Source organism: Theropithecus gelada, chromosome 18 (assembly GCF_003255815.1).
Source record: "Theropithecus gelada isolate Dixy chromosome 18, Tgel_1.0, whole genome shotgun sequence".
Classification (NCBI taxonomy): domain Eukaryota; kingdom Metazoa; phylum Chordata; class Mammalia; order Primates; family Cercopithecidae; genus Theropithecus; species Theropithecus gelada.
In genome coordinates this window covers 66,612,464-66,634,673 of record NC_037686.1, presented here as the reverse complement: position 1 = coordinate 66,634,673, position 22,210 = coordinate 66,612,464, and the positions used below count along the sequence as shown (strand labels likewise).

Genomic DNA, 22,210 nt, shown 5'->3' with positions numbered 1-22,210 from the left:
TAATTTTTATTTGTCAATTAAAAATAAATTGAAGAGAAGAAAAAAATAAAAGACTATAAAACAATGTCTAGAATATTTATTGATGCCTAGTAGCGAATAATGATACAGATTCCAAAATTTATTAGCCAAGTCTAAACACATGGTTAACGGAGTAATTTTTTTCCATTTTGCCAGCTCTTCTCTAGTTTCTATGAAATTTATGATTAGAAAGAGCTTTGGCCTTCTCTCGGGTCTCCTGTTAATGGCAGGCAGTGGCTGCTGAGTGGGTTGCAGATAACTTAACCATGCGCCCTGCCTCCCCCTCCGTGCTGTCCTCCAGGGTTGAGCTCACCAGCTTGTCTATGGCACCACCCAATTGCTCACAGAATGGCTGGCCCCGGGGCGTCAGTCATTGGGCAGCAAGTACATCCAGCAGACCCAGCCCCTCACCCTAGAGCACACCATCAAGTTGCATCCTCTTATTAATGAATACTTTTGGTACGAAAGAGCCCCTCTGTGTGAAGGACGGCTCGGTTGCAGCCAGATTTGAGTGCCTGAGGAAAGGATTTGATAAAATTAGAATGCAGAAGACTCCAGAAAGGGCTCCGCTTGGACATGAGCCCCGGCTACCCCATGTGTTACTGCTACAGCTAGGAACAACTTTCTTCAGATCGCCTGGTCGCGAACTTAACCCGGAAGAAGATGAAGTTGGAGGACTAAAATGCTTAATGTCAGAGACAATGGGTGATCAAGATGCAGCTCTGAAGACTGGGTGATTGATGGCTACATTGGTCACTGATGGAGAGCGCATTTTGAACCTCCTCAGTATCCTTATGTTCCTGCACATATTACAAAGTCTAGACACAGGGAGTTGTTTTTGGTTCAACTTCAAGAAAAAGCCTTGCTTGCAATCCCTAAAAATTATAAGTCGGTAGATACACCGTTGTTTTAATTGTATGGCAGTGCACTGAGATGTGGACTCATCATTTCCAGTTTCCCTCAGCTGTTGAGCAGGTCCAGTTGGTTTTTTTTTTTTTTCAACTGAATCCCTGCACGTGGAGAAGGGAAAGAAGCCAATTCTGTGAGCGCAGATATACACAGTGTAGAAGAGTGCATGTTGTAGAAAGGACTTTTTTTTTTTTGGTTTTCTCTCTTTCCCAATCCCTAAATTGCCACCTACTTTCTATTATCTGAATGGTAAAGTTAATATAAAGAACTAGGCCGGGCGCGGTGGCTCAAGCCTGTAATCCCAGCACTTTGGGAGGCCGAGACGGGTGGATCACGAGGTCAGGAGATCGAGACCATCCTGGCTAACACGGTGAAACCCCGTCTCTACTAAAAAATACAAAAAACTAGCCGGACGAGGTGGCGGGCGCCTGTAGTCCCAGCTACTCGGGAGGCTGAGGCAGGAGAATGGCGTAAAACCAGGAGGCGGAGCTTGCAGTGAGCTGAGATCTGGCCACTGCACCCCAGCCTGGGCGACAGAGCAAGACTCTGTCTCAAAAAAAAAAAAAAGAACTAGATAGTAGTGTAAAGAAATGTGATAATGTTTATTTACTTTTGGTTCTATTCATACTTTTTGTACATTAAATAAACTTCTTTCTGAAAATGGGGAGTAGCTTGAGCCATTTCATTGCAGTCATAGTAAAATAACTTTATTTGTTAGTGCTTTAAGGTAGCCCATAGACTCCATAGCAGAAAACCATCTTGCAGACATTATTAAATGTTATATCTATACAGCATAAATATTTACATTCATGTAGCTCGTATATTCATATTCAGAATTAAGAATCAACATGTTTTGCAATTTTTACTCCTTCATAAGAGGTTTTGAGCATTCACTGACTTACATGTGTTATTTTCCTTTGTTATAGAATTTTTAACAGGCAGACAATGTATTACTGTTAGTAGCCTGTATCCATTTTGCCATTGTCATAGATTTGTGACAATCAAATAAATTTAAAAATATTAACAAATTTTAAAAGTAGGTTAATTTAAATTCTAATTGTTTTCAAAGTACTCTTCCCTTATTCAACAGAAAGTTGCACTATATTACATTAGGTTCGCTGGTAAACTGAAAACAAATGCTTGCTGATGACAACCGTGTAAGTGGAAACATGAAGAATGAAGACACAGGCTTAAAACTGTGCAAGGATTTTACAGCATTTTCTCAGTAAACAGAATAATCTCCCTGTACTCCAGCCTTTAAACAACTTCATGGCTAGATAGTTAGGCTCTTCTGAAGATAAAATTAACTCTTGCAAGCTTCCATAGAATTTTTGTTAGGAACAATCCGAAGATGGCGTTCTATAGAGCATATACATATAGTGACATACTTTGTGCACCATTAAATGCTGGATTTATGTTATATAACAATTTTCGGTGAAGTAGGCCACTTGTTCATTTAAAAAAATGATTCTGTATTTCTCTGACGCCTTGATCTTTATGGATACTTAGGGGTACATTAATGTTTTCAACTTATCATGATGCAATATTGTGCATAAAAAATATAAAGTATAATACTCAAAGTATAGCTTAGACTCTGGTGAACTATAGATCATTATCTTTGCCAAGGTTTGATGGTTATGAGTTTCGTTTTCTCAGTGCTTTAAATGGAAAAAAATAGAATTTCTTTACCAAACATCACTTACTTATAATGTTTCCATATTAGGTATAGAAACAACAATAATTGTTATTGTGCAAAAGGACTTTAGATAAAAAGCACTTGAAGAATAAAATACAATTGACTGACTGGGCGCAGTGGCTCACGCCTGTAATCCCAACACTTTGGGAGGCCAAAGTGGGCAGATCTCTTGAGGTCAGAAGTTTGAGACCAGCCTGGCCAATATGGTGAAACTCCATCTTTACTACAAATAAAAAATTAGCCGGGCGTGGTGGCGCGGGAGATTGGGGTATGAAAATCGCTTGAACCTGGGAGGCAGAGGTTGCAGTTAGCTGAGATCGTGGTGCTGCACTCCAGCTTGGGCGACAAAGCAAGACTCTGCCTCAGAGAAAGAAAAGTACAACTGACTGTGAGAATATACCCTGTGGTTGTCCTATATTTTAAAAGAAGTTTTTACAGGGTATACAATAAAACAGAATCAACTGATAACCTGGTTATTGAATCATTACAAAATAATATTAAAAGTTTTCACGCCTTTGGCCATTTCGTGGAAAACCAACAAAATATCAATGGGAATTTATTTTCAGAATATCATTCTGAACTTCTAGAAGACATATGCAGCCTCCATATATTTGAAACAAAAGTAAAATTATTTTAGTTAATTCACTAAACTTTTCACCAGCTTCCTACACAAAGTAAAGTATTCCACATGGCACTTCTAGGCATAAGAATTCTACCAGCAGGAACCAGTGACAAGATGAGTGAGTTCTTCAGGTTGTCCTTGGTTTTTCACCCAATGTACAACAAACTTCTAGAATGAGCCAAGAAGGCAAACACAATCTGTATATCATAAATGTGGAAAGTTAATAATAAGTAGAATGACCACAGTGAACTGCAACAGTAAAAGCTACCTGTAGAATTAATACATTATTTATAATAGGTTTAAACTGTTATTGTTTGATTTTAGAAAGCTGCACAATATTAATTTAAGGCAGTTGTTGGAGTTACTATGTGATAATTTTGTTCTTCTCATTCTACCTCCTGCTTAATTTTCCTGGTTAATTCTTGAAAACCAAGCCTGGTGATCTTTCTTTTGTAATTAAAAATATGTCTTGCAAATTTCTCTAGCTAGAGTAGATTTATAACAGCTTCACAGTATTACAAGGAAAATGTAAGCTGTTTCAAGATAGGTGGCAAATACTATATAACTGTAAAAAACAAAAAAGCAATGATTTACAGTGATTGTGGATTACTTCCAATTAAGATTGCCTGACTTAGCAAACAAAATTTGCAGAATTTATAAGACACTTAGTTAAATACTTTTTATTATAAGTGTGTTCATGAAATATTTGGAGCATACTTATAGGAAAAAAAGTCGGTATTTATTGAAATTCTAATTTAACTGGGTTTCCTGTATTTTAATTGGCACGCAATCTTGGACGTTTATTAGTCCTCTACAACTTGCACTTTGACCCTCAAACCAAATATGTTGTGTCTGTGAAAGTCAATTCACAAATCCCATGTAAAAAGGTTTTTAAGATAAGATGCATACAAAAAAATACATAATTACGTAACTCAATAAATTTTAACCATGTAAAATGTCCAGGTTATTGGCACACAGGTCACAATGCAGAATATTCTGAGACCCTAGGTACATTCAAGCTGTGTCCCAGTCACACCCACCCAAAGATAATTCCATCTCAGCAAACTCATTTTATCCCTGAAGTGCTTGGAGAGGTTATCAAGAATGAATTAAGGATTTTCAGCACCCTGGGCAGTGTCTGTCACATGATAGAGAGTATATGTGAGTGAATAATTTAATAAATATGGCAAAATATTAATATATATAATACATATGCCTGTAAGTTTTGCATAGAAAATTCAGAGTATCATATTATTCAATCCATTCACTGAATGAACTTATATTGAATTCCTACTTTGAACAAGGTTCTGCTTTGGGACAAGTCATTGTCCTTATAAGGCCTTAAGTAAAACACATTGGCTCAGAAACTGTATGTTGTCTAGGAAGCATGACCCACTGACTCACTTTTCTTTTTCTCACAACTTCCAGTTTGCTATTTTAGTGAAGATAAGCAAAGCTGTTGATGAGTGAGATTAAATGACTTTACTAGGAATGACTTGCATTTACCTTTTTTTTTTCTATTTTCTACCCTAGGCCTTGCTAATTGGGCATTACTAATATAACACTACAGCATGTGTTTGACTAGATTAGAACGAAATTAGAAGTTTTGGTAAGAATAGCCATACTTCCCTGTAAAGGGTCCACTGGCTAATTTTATAGAGGCAGAAAGTGAATAATGAATGAGCCACTGAGTGGAAAACAGTTGGAACATTTCAATGTGTGCTTTATACTCCCTGAACAAGTTCATCAATAATGACATCTAGCATCGTAAGTCATGCAAACTTTCTCTTATCCCAAGGTTATACTTAGGATGTGCATTTACCTTAAGATTAAAATGAAGTCATTATTATTTTTCTGATAAAAATGAGTTAAAACCAGAAGAAATAGCTAATCAAAATGTGAAGTATATTTATAATTTGACTCTTTAATAAAAATTGAAAAAAAGGTTATGTTTATTGACACAACCATCTAGGTTAAGTATCTTAATAGTTGGTAATTATATCATAATTATGCTTCAATCATTTTGTTCATAATAATGTCACTTTAATTCTGAATCTCAGGAATCCTAATGTATACTTTAATGAAGCATAAAATGCAATTTTAATCTTTTGGACATTTAGATGGGAGAATAAATGGCCATATAAAACAGATAAAGATATGTAAAAGGTCAAAAATAAAAAGGCAAATTTTAATATAATAATTTAACTCAACTAACTAGGTCTAGATTTATTTGCACTGTGAGACACACACTTTATAAGTAAATATTTTAAGCTTTGACACGGGTGAGTTATTGCTACATTGTTCAATTATACCCTAGGTGAGTCTATGAAAGGAAAATGAAATGGAAAACTACTAATTAGCCAATAAGTTCAGTTAATAATTGTGATAAGGTGGATAAATATAATTTTTACAAAAGTAAAAGTGCACGTAGTTTCAGGAAGATGGGTTTTATCCATGTCACTGTTATCCACCTTAATGTTTTTATTTATTCAAATCTACATAGGACACAAAATCATCTTTCTAAAGTTTGTCAACTAGATTCTTAAGATTTGTGGATTTGGAAAAAGCTCAAAACATGACAGAATTCAGCAACATTTATCCAGATGTTTGGCCCTTAAAGACCATAGCCTGGACATTCTGCCTCTCCCAGGGATGTACAAAAGAAGAGCGTTATTCTTACTATAACATAAGAAATCATAACTTCTATTTTGGCTTATTGTGTTGATATATCATAGTTGCAAATGTGTTTGGGGTGCATGTGATATTTTGATATATGTATACAGTGTGTAATTGTCAAGTCAAGGTAAGTGGGATATACACACTCTCAAACATTTATCCATTCTTTGTGTTGGAAACATTATACTTCTCATCTAGCTATTTTGAAATGCACACTAAATTATTTTCCTATAATACTACTGAATACTGGAAATTATTCCTTCCACTTAACTGTATTTTTGAACCCATTAACCAACTTCTCTTTATCTCACCTTCTCCCATGCCCTTCTCAGTCTTTGGGAACTATTATTCTACTTTCTACTTCCACAAGATCCAGTTTTTTGCTCCTACGTATAAGTGAGAACATGCAATTTATTTGCCTGACTTATTTCACTGAACATAATGTCCTTCACATCCTCCCATGTGGTTTCAAATGACAGGATTTCCTTCTTTTAAAAAGCTAAATGCATTTTCTTGTGTACGTTTACCAAATTTTCCTTATACTTTCATCCGTTGATGGACACTTACGTAGATTCCTATCTTAGATATGAACAGTGCTGCAATAAACATGGGAGTGTAGATATCTCTTTCATGTACTGATTTGTTTTCTCTTGGAAATGTACTCAGTGGTGGGATTGCTGGATCATACGGTAGTTCTATTTTTTGTTTTTAGAGTGAAACCTCCATACTGCTTTCTGTAATGGCTGTACTACTTTACATTCCCACCAATGGCATATGAATGTTCGCCCTTCTTCCTATCCTTGCCAGCATTTGTTATTTTTTGATAGAATCCATTTTAACTGGGGTTGAATGATATCTCATTGTGGTTTTAATTTGCATTTCCCTGATGATTAGTGATGTTGAACATTTTTTCACATACCTGTTGGCCATTTGTTTGTCTTCTTTTGAGAAATGTTTATTCAGATCACTTGCTCATTTTTAAAAAATAGAATTATTTGGGTTTTTCTGATACTGAGCTGTTTGAGTTCCTTATATATTCTAGTACTGATCTTTTATTGGATGCATTGTTTGCAAATATTTTCTTCCACCTTGGCCTATCAAAAAGCTGAGGTTTCTTAGCAACAATTAAGCCCAAAATTCAAGGGAAATCAGATCACTGTGAAGAGAAACAGAATGAATGACCTAGATTATTATGTTATACTTGGAAAGAAATAGTGGTCATCAGACAGCCACCAAAGAATGCACTTAAAATTGGAATATATTGCTATTGGTTGAGTGTGAGCTGGAGTAAACAGCATAAACAGAAATCATGGAAACCCCAGAGACAAGGAGGAATCCCGACTCACAGAATCCATCGAGTGCTCAAGGAAATAATTGTGGGAAGACTGGAAAGAGACTCCTGTATCGGTGCAGAAATGAAGGAAGGCATTGGCCACCACTAAGGGAAAGGTATGTGGTTCTACCTCCCAGCCTTGTCCCTTCTCTCTTAGCAATGGAAAGGTTTACGGTGCTGGAAGAGGGGCAGCAAATCCTGTCACTCCCACACTCAAAGGAGATGAACAGTAGTCGAGGGTGGAAGAGGTGGAAGGCACAAGGCCCTGCCAACTGCCTGATCTTCTCTTCTACCTACAAAAGTCTAAAATCTTTGGGAAGGGAGGTGAGTAGGAAGGTTGCAAAGCCTCTCTCTCAGGATCACAGAGAAAACACTGGCTGGCTGGAGGAGGAGTGCAAGTTTCTCTACAGCTGGGGGGAGACGCAAGAACTAACGTAAGCCACTGTGGTTGCAGTAAGGAGGAAACAACCCGTTACCTCACAGGAGGGTCGGAAACAGTCTTGTGCCCAAGGTTCTACACCAACACGAGAAGGGGCTTGAAACAGCAGGCAAAGAGGGAGGAGACTCTGTCCCTGAGCAAGAACCCACCATGTAAAACAGGAGATTGACTGCCGTTGTAAGGCAAGGCAGGAATGCTAGGAAACACACATAACTGGGACTGTTTCAGCTACCTACGTGGAAGCTGGATCAACACAATAGAAAACTGTACACGCTCCACCACCATAGGAAGCAACGCATAGTCAGCAGTAGAAGGCTACCTGTGGGAGACGGGTAAGGATGTAGAGAGAAACTCCTCTGTAATGCAGGTATGCAGAAAATGCCCACAGCTGTGAATGAAACAGAAACATTTAGAAAAACTCCCAGGGGCCACAGCCAGTATCCTAGGAACAATACAATAAACAACCTGCAGTTAGAAGAATTTGAAGATTTTGATGCACTAAGCATAACCATAGCAACCATAAATCCCAAATGCAGCCCAGATCCTCACCAGATTGATGTCACTTTCAGTTCTAATTAGCTTAAAACAGAAGAAGCATGTTCATTTCTAGATTTAAATACTATTTCAGTCTCTGATATTCCTTACATACTATTCAACATTCAGTGAAAACAGAGACATACCAACTTAAAACACAACCTATTGTCAAAATAAAACAATTAACATATCTAGATGTAGAAATGACCCAGATGCTACAACTGTCAGAATGGGGAGTAAAATGAATGTGATGTATGTGTTAAATAACCCAGTGGAACAGATGAACAATTCAGGAACAGATGAGGGATTTCAGCAGAGAGGTAGAAATTACAAGAAAAAGTAGAATGGAAATCCCAGAGATGAAGAATTCCTTTGATAGTCTTATCAGTAGACTTGACCTGGCTGAAGAAAGAATCATCAAATGTGCAACATTGATAAAAATAATAGAGCACCAAAAATGGTGGAGCAATATCAAAATATCTAATATATATGTGTAATTTTAGTCCCAGAATTGGAAGAGAAAAGGTAATCAGTAGAAGAAAACATATTGAAAAGAAAATGGCAGAGAAATTTCAAATATAATAAAAAATGTCAGGCCACAAACTCAGGTAACTCAGAGATCCTCCAAGGAGGATGAACACCAAGCAAACCAATCAATGAATAAATATTTAAAACAAAGAGAAAGAATCTTAAAGGCAGTGAGAGAAAAGGAAACACTATATACTGAGTAAAAATATGAATTACAGTAGAATAATTATAAGAAATCTTGCAGATCAGAACAAAATGGAGTGATTATTTAAAGGAATGGAGAAATATGTAATATGAAATATGTAATACATTTTTATTAACTGTAGTCACTAAGCTGTGCAATGAATCCAAAAAGCATATGTCTCCTCTGTAAATAAAACTTCATAGCCTTTCACCAGTTTCTCCCCTGCCCACCCTACCTCTTCCTACTGTCTGGTAACCACCTTTCTACTCTCCGCTTCTACGAGTTCAACTGTTTTAGATTCCACATGTAAGTGAAAACAGGTGGTATTTGCCATTCATGTTTTCACGACTGACAGAATTTCATTCTTTATTAAGGCTAAATAGTATTCCATTGTGTATTATACCACATTTTCAAATTCATTCATCAGTTGATAGACACTTAGGTTGACTTCATATCTGGGCCGTTGAGAATAATGCTGCAATAAATATAGGCATGCAAATATCTCTGCACCATACTTATTTCATTTTCTTTGGCTATATACCCAGAAGTGGGATTGTTGTATCATGTGATAGTCCTATTTTTAATTCTCTGAAGCACCTCCATGTTGTGTGTGGTTATACTAACCTACATCCCCACAACGGGGTACTGAGGAACAAAGTGTCCTTTTTTCTCCACATTCTCTGCAACACTTGTTATATTATGTCTTTTTTATAGTAGCCATTCTAACAAATATGGGGTTATATCCCCTTGTGAAACTTTTAATTTTCATTTTTCCTTATTATTTATGATGTTGGGCATTTTTTTCACATAGCTTTTCATATGTTTGCTTTTGAGAAATGTCTATTCAGGTTCTTTACCCATTTTTTAATCAGGTTTTTTTCCTTCCAGTGACATGGGTTAAAAGTAAAATGATGGGGAAAGACATATCATGCAGAAATAAAACTGAGGTGGCTATATTAATATCTGACGAAATAAGCATCTGGAAAAAAACCTTACCATTGATAAAGAGTAATGTTGCATATTGAAAAAGTGGTCAATTCAACCAGAAGACATAAATATCCTCAATATGTGCATAACTCAAGGAGAGAGCTTTGAAATATAAGAAACGGAACAGATGACTTCTTGTGTAGACGAGATGTAGTAGACTTGTCTCTCCCTGCTATCCTCCTAAGTATAAATTTAAGCCTTGGAAATAAGAAAAGAGGCAACTACAAGAGGTCTCTGAAATATATTAAAGGAAAGAGGAACTAGTTGGGGGCTCCAGGAGTAGAGGATCAACACAGTGGCAAGGCATCTTAGGTGACCCCAGCTACCAGACAAGGCAGCCAGAATTCATGCCTCCCACCTCCAACACAGCAACAGAGGCATCCCAGGTAGCTTTATTCTTTGAGCTCAGCACCACTGGCAGGGGATCGATAGGAAACCCTACCAATAAGGGGCCAGGTGATGGATTTGTTTATGACTTTGATTGTGGCAATCATTTCATGGTGTATTCGTACATCAAACCATCCCATTGTACACCTCAAATGTATACCTTTTTATTTGTCAATTATGAGTATTATTAAATACACCTAGTAAAATTAATTCAAGAAAGTAAGCACTGTGTCTAGTATCAAAATAAAAAAGTGATTAGTAGAAGAACTCTCCTCCACACAGGCCTCCATTGTCTGGAGGCGCCTCTCTGACACACCAGGTGACAGGGTGGTACAATCTAGAGGCATTCCACCACAACAGGTGTCCCAACTCAGGAAGCCTCTTTGTTCCTAAGGATTTCATCCCTTTTTTTCACTCGCAGACAGCAGAGAAACTGGGGTTACTGGTGAAAGGGACTATGCCACAAGTGACTTGGCCCACTGTCCATATCCTAATCACTGTAACTTGTGAATATGTCATTTCATGAGGTAGAAGGGACTTTGCAGATGTGATGAAAGTTGGAATAAGAGATTATCCTGGGTTGTCTAGGTAAGCCCAATGTTATCACATGGCTTCTTAACACTGGAAAAGAAGGCAGAAGGCAGGTCAGAGTGATGCAATGTGAAACGGACCTTACCTGCCGTTGGTAACTTTAAAGATGGGGAAGGGGAAGCGTCAACAGACAAGGAAATGAATAGCACCCCAAACCTATAAGAATGCAGCCCTGTCAACCTTGATCTTATTCCACTGAGATATGTGAGAGATTCTTAACCTCAGGACTATAAGATAATATATTTGAGTTGCTTAACCCACTCAGTTTATGATTATTTGTAAAGGAAACCAGAGAAAATCTATACACTAGGAGATCCTCTTTATCCCTGTGGACTTTTGACTCCCGTTCTGGCCCAGAAAAGCAGGGTGGCTTATGGGCATTGCCCAAAGAGAGTTCACCATAAAATGTGGCCCAGCCAAAGAAGCCTCTTTGTCCCCACAGACATGAGACTTTTCCCCAGAGACATGGCTGGCTGGTGAGCACTGATACAGGAGGTCCCACTCCTGCAAGTGACCTGCTTGGAAAGTCTTCTCTATCCAAGGCAGAAAGATCTCATCACAACATGCACTGAACCAGCGTAGCCTCTTCATGCCCATAGACCTGAGACTTCCTTCCTCCACTGAGAGACAGTAGGTGGCCTGGAGAAACCCTGCCCCTTCAGGCAACAGCAGCAGGGACCAGTGGAAACCAAATCAGCACCAAATAAACTAAGCAAACCAAAATAATATTGCAAGGCATCTGAAAATTAAACCATCATTTGAAATACAGCCCACAAAAGCAGGCTAGCAAATGCATGCTAAACATAAACAGTGAGGCTTCCTACTAAATATTTAAGCAGGACTCATTCTCCTATTATAATAGACAAAATGGCCAGAATACAATCCAAAATCAGAAATCAAGAAGCAAGAAATCAAAACTTCATTGGAAAAGACAATCAATTGACAATGCTGAGATAAATTGAATGTTGGAAATATCTGACAAGGATTTAAAAGCATCGATCAAAAAAAAAAAAAGCTTCAACAATCATATAAATTTACTTGAAAAAATTCTCAGCAAAAAGTATAAATTAAAAAGAAAGAGGAAATAAAGATTATAGACCTAGCAAATACAATAAGCAAAACTTACTTGATGAGTTTAACAGTAGATTGTGAATGATAAATAACAGACTCGGTGAACTTGAGGACAGATCAATAGAACTCACTCAATCTAAACAGCAGAGATAATATAGTCTCAAAAAAAATTTAGCAGTCTCAGGAATATATGATAAAATAATAACAAAACAGTCAACCTTCTTATCACTGGAGTCCCAGAAAGAAACGAGTAATAAATAGGTAAAGCAGTTGTAAAACCAAGACCCAACTATATGTTGTTTACAAGAAAGCCCTTCAAATTTAATGACCTAGGTAAACTGAAAGTAAAATACTAGAGAAAAAGATATACCATGCAAACAGTTATTTTTAAAAACAAGAATTGGGTATATTAATATCTGATAGAGTTCAGAGCAAAAGAAATGACTACAGACAAAGAAAACTATAACATAATATCACACTCATTTTAGCAACTGATAGAGGTACAGGACAGAAAATATACAAGGATATTAAATATCTGAAAATATAACAATCCAACAGGATCTAATTGACATATATATGATTATATATATTAGATTATATATATCAGATAAAATAATCATATATATATTCCAGTCAACAACAAGAGAGTACACATTTTTTTCAAGTACCCATAAAACATCCACCAAGTTAGACTACATTCTGGGCCATAAAATAGACTTCAGTATATATATCATCATGCATTGCTTACCAAGGGGATACATTTGGAAAAATTCATCATTAGGCTATTTCATTGCTTTGTGAACATCATAGAGTGCACCAACACAAACTTAGATGATACAGCCTACTACACACCTAGGTTATATGGTATAGCAGATAGCTGCTATGCTACAAAACTGCACCGCATGTTACTGTACTGAATACTGTAGGCAATTGTAACACAGTGATAAGTATTGTGTATTTAAACATTTCTAAACATAGAAAAGGTACAAAAAAATACAATATTGTAATCTTACAGAATCACTGTCACAGATGCAATTGTCTTTGATCAAAATATCTTTATGTAATGCATAAGTCTAAAATAACAAAAACTATGCAGAGTGTAATCTAACTTAATAAAATCAAACAAGAAATCAATAACAGAATGACAGCAGGAAATCTTTAAGCATCTGAAAAAAAAACACAACTCTTCTAAATCCATGGGTCGAGATGTCTCAAAAGAAACAGAAAATACATAGAAATAAATATAAACGGGCCAGGTGTGGTGGCTCATGCCTGTAATCCCAGCACTTTGGGAGGCCAAGGCAGATGGATCACCTGAGGTCAGGAGTTCGAGATCAGCCTGGCCAACATGGCAAAATCCCATCTCTACTGAAAATACAAAAATTAGCCAGACGTGGTGGCGGGCACCTGTAATCCCAGCTACTAGGGAGGCTGAGACAGGAGAATCACTTGAACCCGGGAGACGGAGGTTGCAGTGAGCCAAAATCGCACCCTTGCACTCCAGCCTGGTGACAAAGCGAGAGTTTGTCTCAAAAAAATAAATAAATAATAAATAAATACACATGAAAAGACAATCAAAACGTGTGGGGTTCATATAAAACAGTTCTGAGAATGATATTTATAGCACTAAATGCTTGCATTATAAACAAGGAAATGTCTCAAACATTAAATTACTACCTTATGGAAACTGTGAAATAAAAATATATATATATTATATAAAGGGAGCATAAGGAAGAAATTAATAAAGAGCAGAAATAATTAACATTAAACAAGGAAAAAATAGAAAGAACCAAAGAAAACAATCTGGTTTCTCAAAAAATTTAGTAAAATTAACAGACGTCTTGCAAGACTTACAAAAATAAATATAGGAAAGATACACATTATCCCTAACAGGAATGAAAAGGAAGATGTCACTTCAGATTCCTAAGTCATTAAAAAGATAATAGAGGAACACTGCCAAAAACTTAACACTAAAACATCTGACAAACTCGTGAAAACCACAAACTACCAAACTTGACAATCATAAATAAATAATTTGAACACTCCTATAACCATTAATAAAATTTAATTCATTATTAATAATCTCAAAAATAAATTTCCAGGTTCAGGTGGTTTCATTGGAGAATTCTACCAAACATTTAAATAAGAACTTATACCAATTCTACACATTTACTTTCATAGATGTATGGAAGTAAATAGATGGAAAATAGGGAGAAACATTTTCCAATGCATTTTATAAAGCTATTATTACCTTCATACCTAAATTAGACAAAAATAGCACACAGAAAAAGAAAACTGTAGACCAATATTTCTTATAAGCTTAGATGCAAAAACACTCAACAAAACTAATTACAACATGACAAAAAATAAAATATACAAAACAACCAAGTGGAACTTATTAGTCACGCAATGTTGGTTTAAAATTCAAAAATCAACTAACATAATCTACCATATCAACAATAATCATATGATCAAATTAATTAACACAGGAAGTCATTTGACAAAATACAATACCTATTTATGTGCAAACTCTCAGAAAAAAATAGGAGTAGAAGGAAATTTGTGCAACTTGATAGAAATCATATGCAGAAATCCTACAGTGAACATTGTACTAAATGCTCAGTCACCCCCACTCAGATTGGGAACATGGCAAAGATGTCTGCTCTCAGCAATCTAATTCAAGATAGCTAGAAGTTAAAACTAGTGCAATAAAGCAAGAAAAAGAAATAAAAGGCTTAAAGAATGGAAATGAAGAAATAAAACTTTCTGTTTTCGCATTATATGATTGTCTATGTAGCAAATCTCAAGGTGTCCAACAACTTCTGGATCTAATTAGTCAGTTCAGCAAGTTGCAGGATATAGGAACACACAAAAATCAATTGAATTCTTCCCTGCTAACAACGATCATGCAGAAATCAATTTAAGAAAAAACATTTAAAAATGCTCAATGACAAGTAATTCATATAACACTTAACAAAATATATATAGTATCTATATGCTGCAAATTATGAAACACTGATGAAAATAAAGATCTAAACGAATAGACATGAACAAAGTTAATAGATTGCATGTCTTATAGTAGTAAAGATGTCAGCTTTGACCAAAGTGATCTATAGGTTTAATGCAATTTCCATAAAAATTCCAGCAAGGAATTTTTAGCCTTCTGGCCTACTGCAAACCTCAAACTTGCCATCCTTCACAATCTCATGAGCCAGTTCCTTAAAGTAAAATAAACGTCAATAGATAGATATCCATCCGGTTGGTTCTGTTTCTTTGGAGAACACCAATCAATAAAAGACCTAATTAGACAGAATTCAAGTCTGAAAGCGTATCTTTTGCAATATTCAGAAAATATCTACCATGGCCCTGGGTATTCATACATTCAATTCACAAATTCATATGGAAGAAGAGAGATTAATCTCAGCTTGTAAGATGCAGAATCTCATGGTGAATAGGTTCATGGGCTCTAGAGACAGATTTACTGCTTTTAAATCACAGCTCCAAAATGGCTAGCTGTGTGAACCATGAGCAAGTTATTTGATTTATCTGTACTTATTTTCTTCCTCTGTAACCTGAGATAATATGAGAACTCATCTCATATGGTTGTTGTATTAAATAAGTTAAAATATAAGGTGTTTCAAATAGTGCCTGGCACATGGGAAATACAGATACATTTTAACTATTAATTTTGATTATTATAATACTCATTCAGCAGGGTCCGTTGATTTATCCATTCCTTTAATTAAATACCTTTACCTTCCATATCATATTCAAGAGTATTATTATATAATGTTTTGTCAACAGTGCCTTGTACATTTTTAAAAATCCTCCGCACTTCATTTGGTAGCAGTTTTTAATATGGAAAAAAAAGATGCATCTGGGAGGTGAACCCTCTACAAAGATATTTGTATCTTTCCCCAGATAGTTTCCTAGCCAGTAATGGAATTGGGGCATAAATAATAAATGTGGTTCTTACATTCTCTTCCAACTCTGAATTTCTTTTACTTAATAAGTAATTACTTTTAACAATAAGATTGATTTGATTTCATCTCATTAAAAATTTTAAGGGTGACTACAAAAGTGTGTATAATTGCAATTTTAACAGTGCTTTATAAAATACTAAGACATATATTTCATTTTGAGAAATTGCTGTATTCTTTTTTTTTTTTGAGACGGAGTCTCGCTCTGTAGCCCAGGCTAGAGTGCAGTGGCCGCATCTCAGCTCACTGCAAGCTCCGCCTCCCGGGTTCACGCCATTCTCCGGCCTCAGCCTCCCGAGTAGCTGGGACTACAGGCGCCCGCCACCTCGCCCGGCTAGTTTTTTGTATTTCTTAGTAGAGACAGGGTTTCACCGTGTTAGCCAGGATGGTCTCGATCTCCTGACCTCGTGATCCACCCGTCTCGGCCTCCCAAAGTGCTGGGATTACAGGCTTGAGCCACCGCGCCCGGCCGAGAAATTGCTGTATTCTTAAAAGCACATGCATCTATAATTACAAATATACAGTGCAAAGCCAATTTTCAGAGAAGAATTCTACAGTGTTTACAAGATATGGGATGATGTACTAGGTAAGGCACTCAGATACCTTCGGAACCTGAGTCCTAGATTGGGATCTTATACCCCTCTGTCTAGCTATGTGTACTTACACAAGTTCACTCTCTTCAGTCCAATATTCCAATATGTTAGTGTCCATACTAACATTTCTAATTGCTTTCTTACACCATTGAGCAATTTTAAACCAAAGCACTTAAGAACATTTAATAGGCTGCACGGTGGCTCACACCTGTAATCCCAGCACTTTGGAAAGCCAAAGTAGGTGGATCACGAGGTCAGGAGATCAGGACCATCCTGGCCAACATGATGAAACCCCGTCTCTACTAAAAATACAAAAATTAGCTGGGATGGCACGTGCCTATAGTCACAGCTACTCTGCCTGGGCGGCAGAGTGAGACTCTGTCTCAAAAAACCAACCAACCAAACAAACAAAAAGCAAAGAAAACATTTAATAACTTGTAAACCATAATTCAAAGATAATATCTTATTTAGAATCACGCTACCAAACAAAGAATCATTGATTTCTAATGTCTTAGATCTATGTGGCAACAAAACATGCCAGATGGCAAAATCCTCTTTAGTCAAAGCATTGAGTGTTACTTTTGGAGCTTCACAGTGTTTCAAGTTTAGGCATGATTTCATTCAGCCAGTCAGTCTAGACGTGCCGGTTCTAAAGTTCTTTGTCTTCATGATGATTTGGTTCCAATGTTAATACAAAAAGTTCTAAATTTATTTATTTTACCAGTAAGCGGTGGTCTTGTTTAGGGAAGTTTCAGGAGTAGTTTGCATTCATTTGTTAATCTTGTTGCTGGATGCATTTTCTGATTTAGATTCCACTATCATCATTTATTCAGTGGTGGATAACAGATAGGGAGAGAGATTGATCACAAAGTTGTAATTCAATCTGTAGATTGTGATGTTTATGATATCATCAGTACCATGAGATTAAATTACAAGTTGCAATCTATCTTCCTTCTCTTTGCTCATTTGTTTTCCTAATATATGAGAAACATCTCAACGTTTTGTTGGCACAGACTTAAATATTTTTTTGAAAGGAAATGTATCCTAAAGGTTCTGAAATGACGTAGGGTTGTGATGCTTAATTAATCTGATTTTTCTTCAAGATAACACACTGATAAATTAGTAAAATATAAACAAAAAACACTAGAGTGTTCATTAGAGTGATTTACTTTCATTAAATTTTTAAGCGCTGTTAAACAGTACTAATACATCTACCAATAATAACTGTTCAACACCTCGTTGTAGCTTTTTCTGATTTCTCTGCAGATATAACCAGTCGTAACTCATACTTTCCAGTTTCTTTCACATATGACTCCATGCCTGCACTCTGTCTCAGTATCTAGAATTATAGATATACGGCAAAGTTCTCATGGTTCCTCGTGTGCTCATTTGTATACGGGGAAACCCACAGTTGAGGGACTTGCCCAAGATTATCTTAAATCTTCTGGCCATTTTATTACCATGTATAGAGGCTAACCTGGCTCATTTCTGTTCAATAGTCTTTGGTAAAATAGTGCTTCCAAAATTCAATGTGCATAAAGAATTGCTAGGGGTTATTTTTTTTCCAAAATATATCCTGACCCTAGAAAGATGCACAGGAATCTATATTTTTAACAACCATATTATGTGATTCCAACGTACTACCTTCAGAGACATATAACTCTAGAAATGAAGCACTTAATCCAAGTATTACAAAGGAATGGTTGACTTAGTTCTCAAAACTCTCATCATCAGTTAAGTACAGAAATATAGAGGAAGGTAAAAATGTATTGGTCTTTGGAACAAATCGAATCTCCATATTTGGAGGCTGCTCTCATACCCCCTTGGGTCTTTTTTTCCCCACAAACAATGCCCAATGATCCTCGAACTGAGCCTCGGTGGCCGCTCACACTTGCTCTAAGTATCTCCTACGTTTTCTAAACTGCCTTTGAAGTTTAACCTGATGCAGCATGAAAATTACAGAGTTGGATGAAATCATTAGTTTCTTCCTTCATCTTAAAAGTTAATTGCCTAACTATATGTTTCATAAAGTGAAATGGAAATAACCCTAGAGAAGACTTATTTGAAGAAATGTAGAATAGAGGAGAGGACAGAGAACCCGGGGTTCAGAACTAGTCTTTAAATTCAGAGGCTAAATTTACAAGGTATATGACCCTGAGCAATTTTTTACCTGTAAAATGAGAAAATAATAAACACTATTGTTACTTTGAGCATGGAAGTAGGTAAAAACATATTTCTTTCACACTGCTAATAAGCTTTACGGTAGCATGTTTCTCTTATCTAAAGTAAACTCTTCCCTCCCAAGTCATTCTCTGTCTCATACTCCATTTTATTTTATTAATGTTTATAACTATATAAATTGATTTAATTTGTTTGTTTGTACCTTTAATAAATGAATTAATATGATTATTTTTCCACCTCATTAGAGAGATGTTTCCCTCCAAAGGATAAGGACTTCAGCTGTCTTCGTCACTGATACGTTTTCAAGGCTGATACATAATAGGTACACAATAAATATACGGTGATTGAATGAATGTTTGGCACATGGTGGTCATACAATAAGTGTTAATTACTTTTCAGATGAGGCTTTGAAAGCACAGAAAATATCTATTTAAAAAGTATCTTGTAAGGAGTTCATTAAACATTTTGCAGAAAATTCTGCAGATCTTGCAAAGGTGTAAGATAGATAAGCTTAAGCAAATGGTACTTCAGGTTTTGCAGAGGGTAACATAGAATGCTATTATTCCAAAAACCTGTTCTTTGTTTTTCATTAAATAGGGAGTACATTCTGACCTTTAGCTGAATATGACTGTTCAAAATGAACCCTCTATTCCCAGCTCCCTCTGCAGCAATATGGGGCCATAGAATAAAGCTCTGTCTAACTACATGCAATCAGAAGTGACAAGTACAAATTTTTGGAAGTGCGCCCTTGTTGGCACTCTTCTTCCTCCATGACAGTCAGAATGGAGGCGTTTGGTGAGCCCTCATGAGTCATGTGAATAAGAGCAAAAGGCTGGGGGGGCAATGAGGTAGAAAACGCCTGCATCCCTGATTCCTGACAACCTTGTGGAGCAGAACCACAACAGCCTGGGAAAGAACCATTTTTCTTTCTTTACAAAATAATTATTTGGAGTCCCCATCATATTTAGACAAACTTATGTCCTGAATATAAATGCACACCATCAGTTCTTGTAATATCCTCATTTAATGGCATCAATACGTTCTTGGAAATTGAAACTATAAGTGACATGACATATACTGAAACCAATTTTTTTCTTATCAACGTGATAAGACGAGTTGAAGGAGATGGTGTTATTGGAGGACCTGTTGTTTGCTCTTTCATTTAAAGTTGCAGTTTTCAAGACCCAACCTATCAATAATGTTAAGTGTGGACTTACTTGTCATTTTAGCTACTTAACACAGGGTTGGTAATATATTGCTTGTCATCCTTATACAGCTAATTTCTCTGTTTTTATTAACATATTCAAATTATCTTCTGCTAAAATAGCGATTCGATAATGTTTTCAATAGTGAAGTAGTGAGTGAATAGAATAGCTCTCCCTCTCCCCCCTAAAAACGTTCCGGTCCACTCAGAACCTCAGAATGTGACTTTATGTGGAAATAGTGTTTTTGCAAACGTAATTAAGGATCTCAAGATGAAATTATATTCGATGTGGGGTGGGCCCTAAATCCAATGACTGATGTTTTCATAAAAGGAGAGGAAGATTTACACACAGAGACACACAGAGGTGGCTCCATGAAGACGCAGGCTGAGACTGGAGTGTTGTGGCCATAAGCCAAGGAACACCAGGAGTCACCAGAAGCTAGAAAGAGCAGGGGAGAAGCTTTCCAAGAGTCTTCATGGAAAGTGTGGTCCCGCTTCCATGGTGACTTAACTTCTTGCCTTCAGTACTGTGAGAGAATAAACTGTCATTGTTTTAAGCAGCCAAATTTGGGAAATTTGTTATAATAATTCCAAGAAACTAACACAGGAGATAAAACTAGATGACTATAGTTGAAAGGCCCATTTTAGCCCCCAATGTCTCATTTTCCCAGCGTCCCACCAAGAACAAAATCAATGGCACATAAAAGGATTAAACTGAATAAAGTTAAGATTAAGGGAGTCCCCAAGGGCCAGTGGTACACCAGCAACAGGAGAAACCATTTCAGCCCTGGAACTGAAGACAGACGTGGGGACAGTCTGTCTTCTGGAGCCTGGTGAGATGAGAAGCCTAAGAAAAATGGCCACTGACAGGAATTATGACCTTAGAGGAATGTGTCACCACCAGAACTACAAATGCAACAGGGAGAAATGCAGTCATAAACACCCAGAACTGTCTCCCACCCTAGGTCCTCTGCCAGTCCCTCTCCTTGACCATTTTCAACTAAAGTCAGGGGAGATCATGTTAAAGAGTCTATGGTAGTTGGCCCATGAGGCACAGAGCAGGGCAGAAAGGGGCAGAAAAGGGATCTGGGCCCTAATTCAAATGGGCAACACTCAGCAGGGATTTCATGACTTGATTTGGCAGAATGTGCAACCATCTGAAAGGGTTATCCCAGTACTGAGCTCCTCAAGGGAGAATATATTTAGTCATTTTAGCAAACTCAGCATCTACCACAAAGCTAGGCATCATAAATCTTCTTACATATGTGACCCGTCTTTGGTAGCAAACATTACTTATTCCCATTATAATTACTCCAAGTTAAACTATATGTCATCTAAAATCTTGTCTACTCAATAGGATATTAGGCACATGGTATATAAAATGTGACTGCCAAGTATATACATTTGTTATGTATGTGAGGAATGCTTGTTAATCCCAGTTTGTACTCTCAGTAAATAGTGTTTGAATGCCTGACTGGATGAATAAAGACTTCTCAGATTTGTGCCTTAAACTCCTAGAGGTATTAAGAAAATATCAGGTCGAACATGCTCCCGGCCAATCTAATCTGTTTGAAGAATGCTCTGTGTTTTCTCATAAGAACTGTTTTCCCAAAGCACAGAAAGACATCATAAATGTACAATTCTTAGAGACTCAGACTTTGAGTTTTTCAAGAAAATAAAATAAGGTAAGCATGAGCCCTGCTAAAGGTAAAATCCCTTATCATGAAATTCCTTTCACCTTAGAAATAATTGAGCTCTATTTTCTAGCAATGTCTCCTTCCAGATGATCAGTGAAGCGATATGTGCTCTGTAGGTTTAGGTGCAGAGAATATTAATAGAATGTATCATACGTATAATTTGAGTGGAAAAAAGCACACAAAGAGAAATTTGGGGGAAGTGAATTAGAAAATTGGTCACATTGAAAAGAAAGAGGGCAGCAAATTTGCTCAGACTCATGAGACTGATTTAGACTTGATGCCTTAGGGCATCATATTCTAGAGAATGAGGAAGCAACAGAAACATTTACAGGTAGCGGCTTCTCCTTCTCCCTTATCGTGATGAGCCCAGGATGGTAGGGACAGAAAGCAGAGCAAAATTCCTTAAAGCTCGCTAGGGAGCTAAGGAAACCGTGCAGTTTGTGAAAGAATACCAAGATAGAAGATGTCTCTCACTAGTCACCTGTGATCAAGTCATCCCCCGAGTTAGCACCCACCAGATGCTAAGTGCTGTGGAAAGTGGAAAGAGTGATATTAGAGAGCATGATTCCCACTCTGAAGG

The 22,210-nt window shown here is 36.8% G+C and overlaps 1 pseudogene; it reads left to right on the top strand.

Annotated features, from left to right (window-relative positions):
* The first annotated feature begins 284 nt into the window (after positions 1-284).
* The window catches only part of LOC112611337, a 105,294-nt pseudogene continuing 83,368 nt past the window's right edge, over positions 285-22,210 (top strand).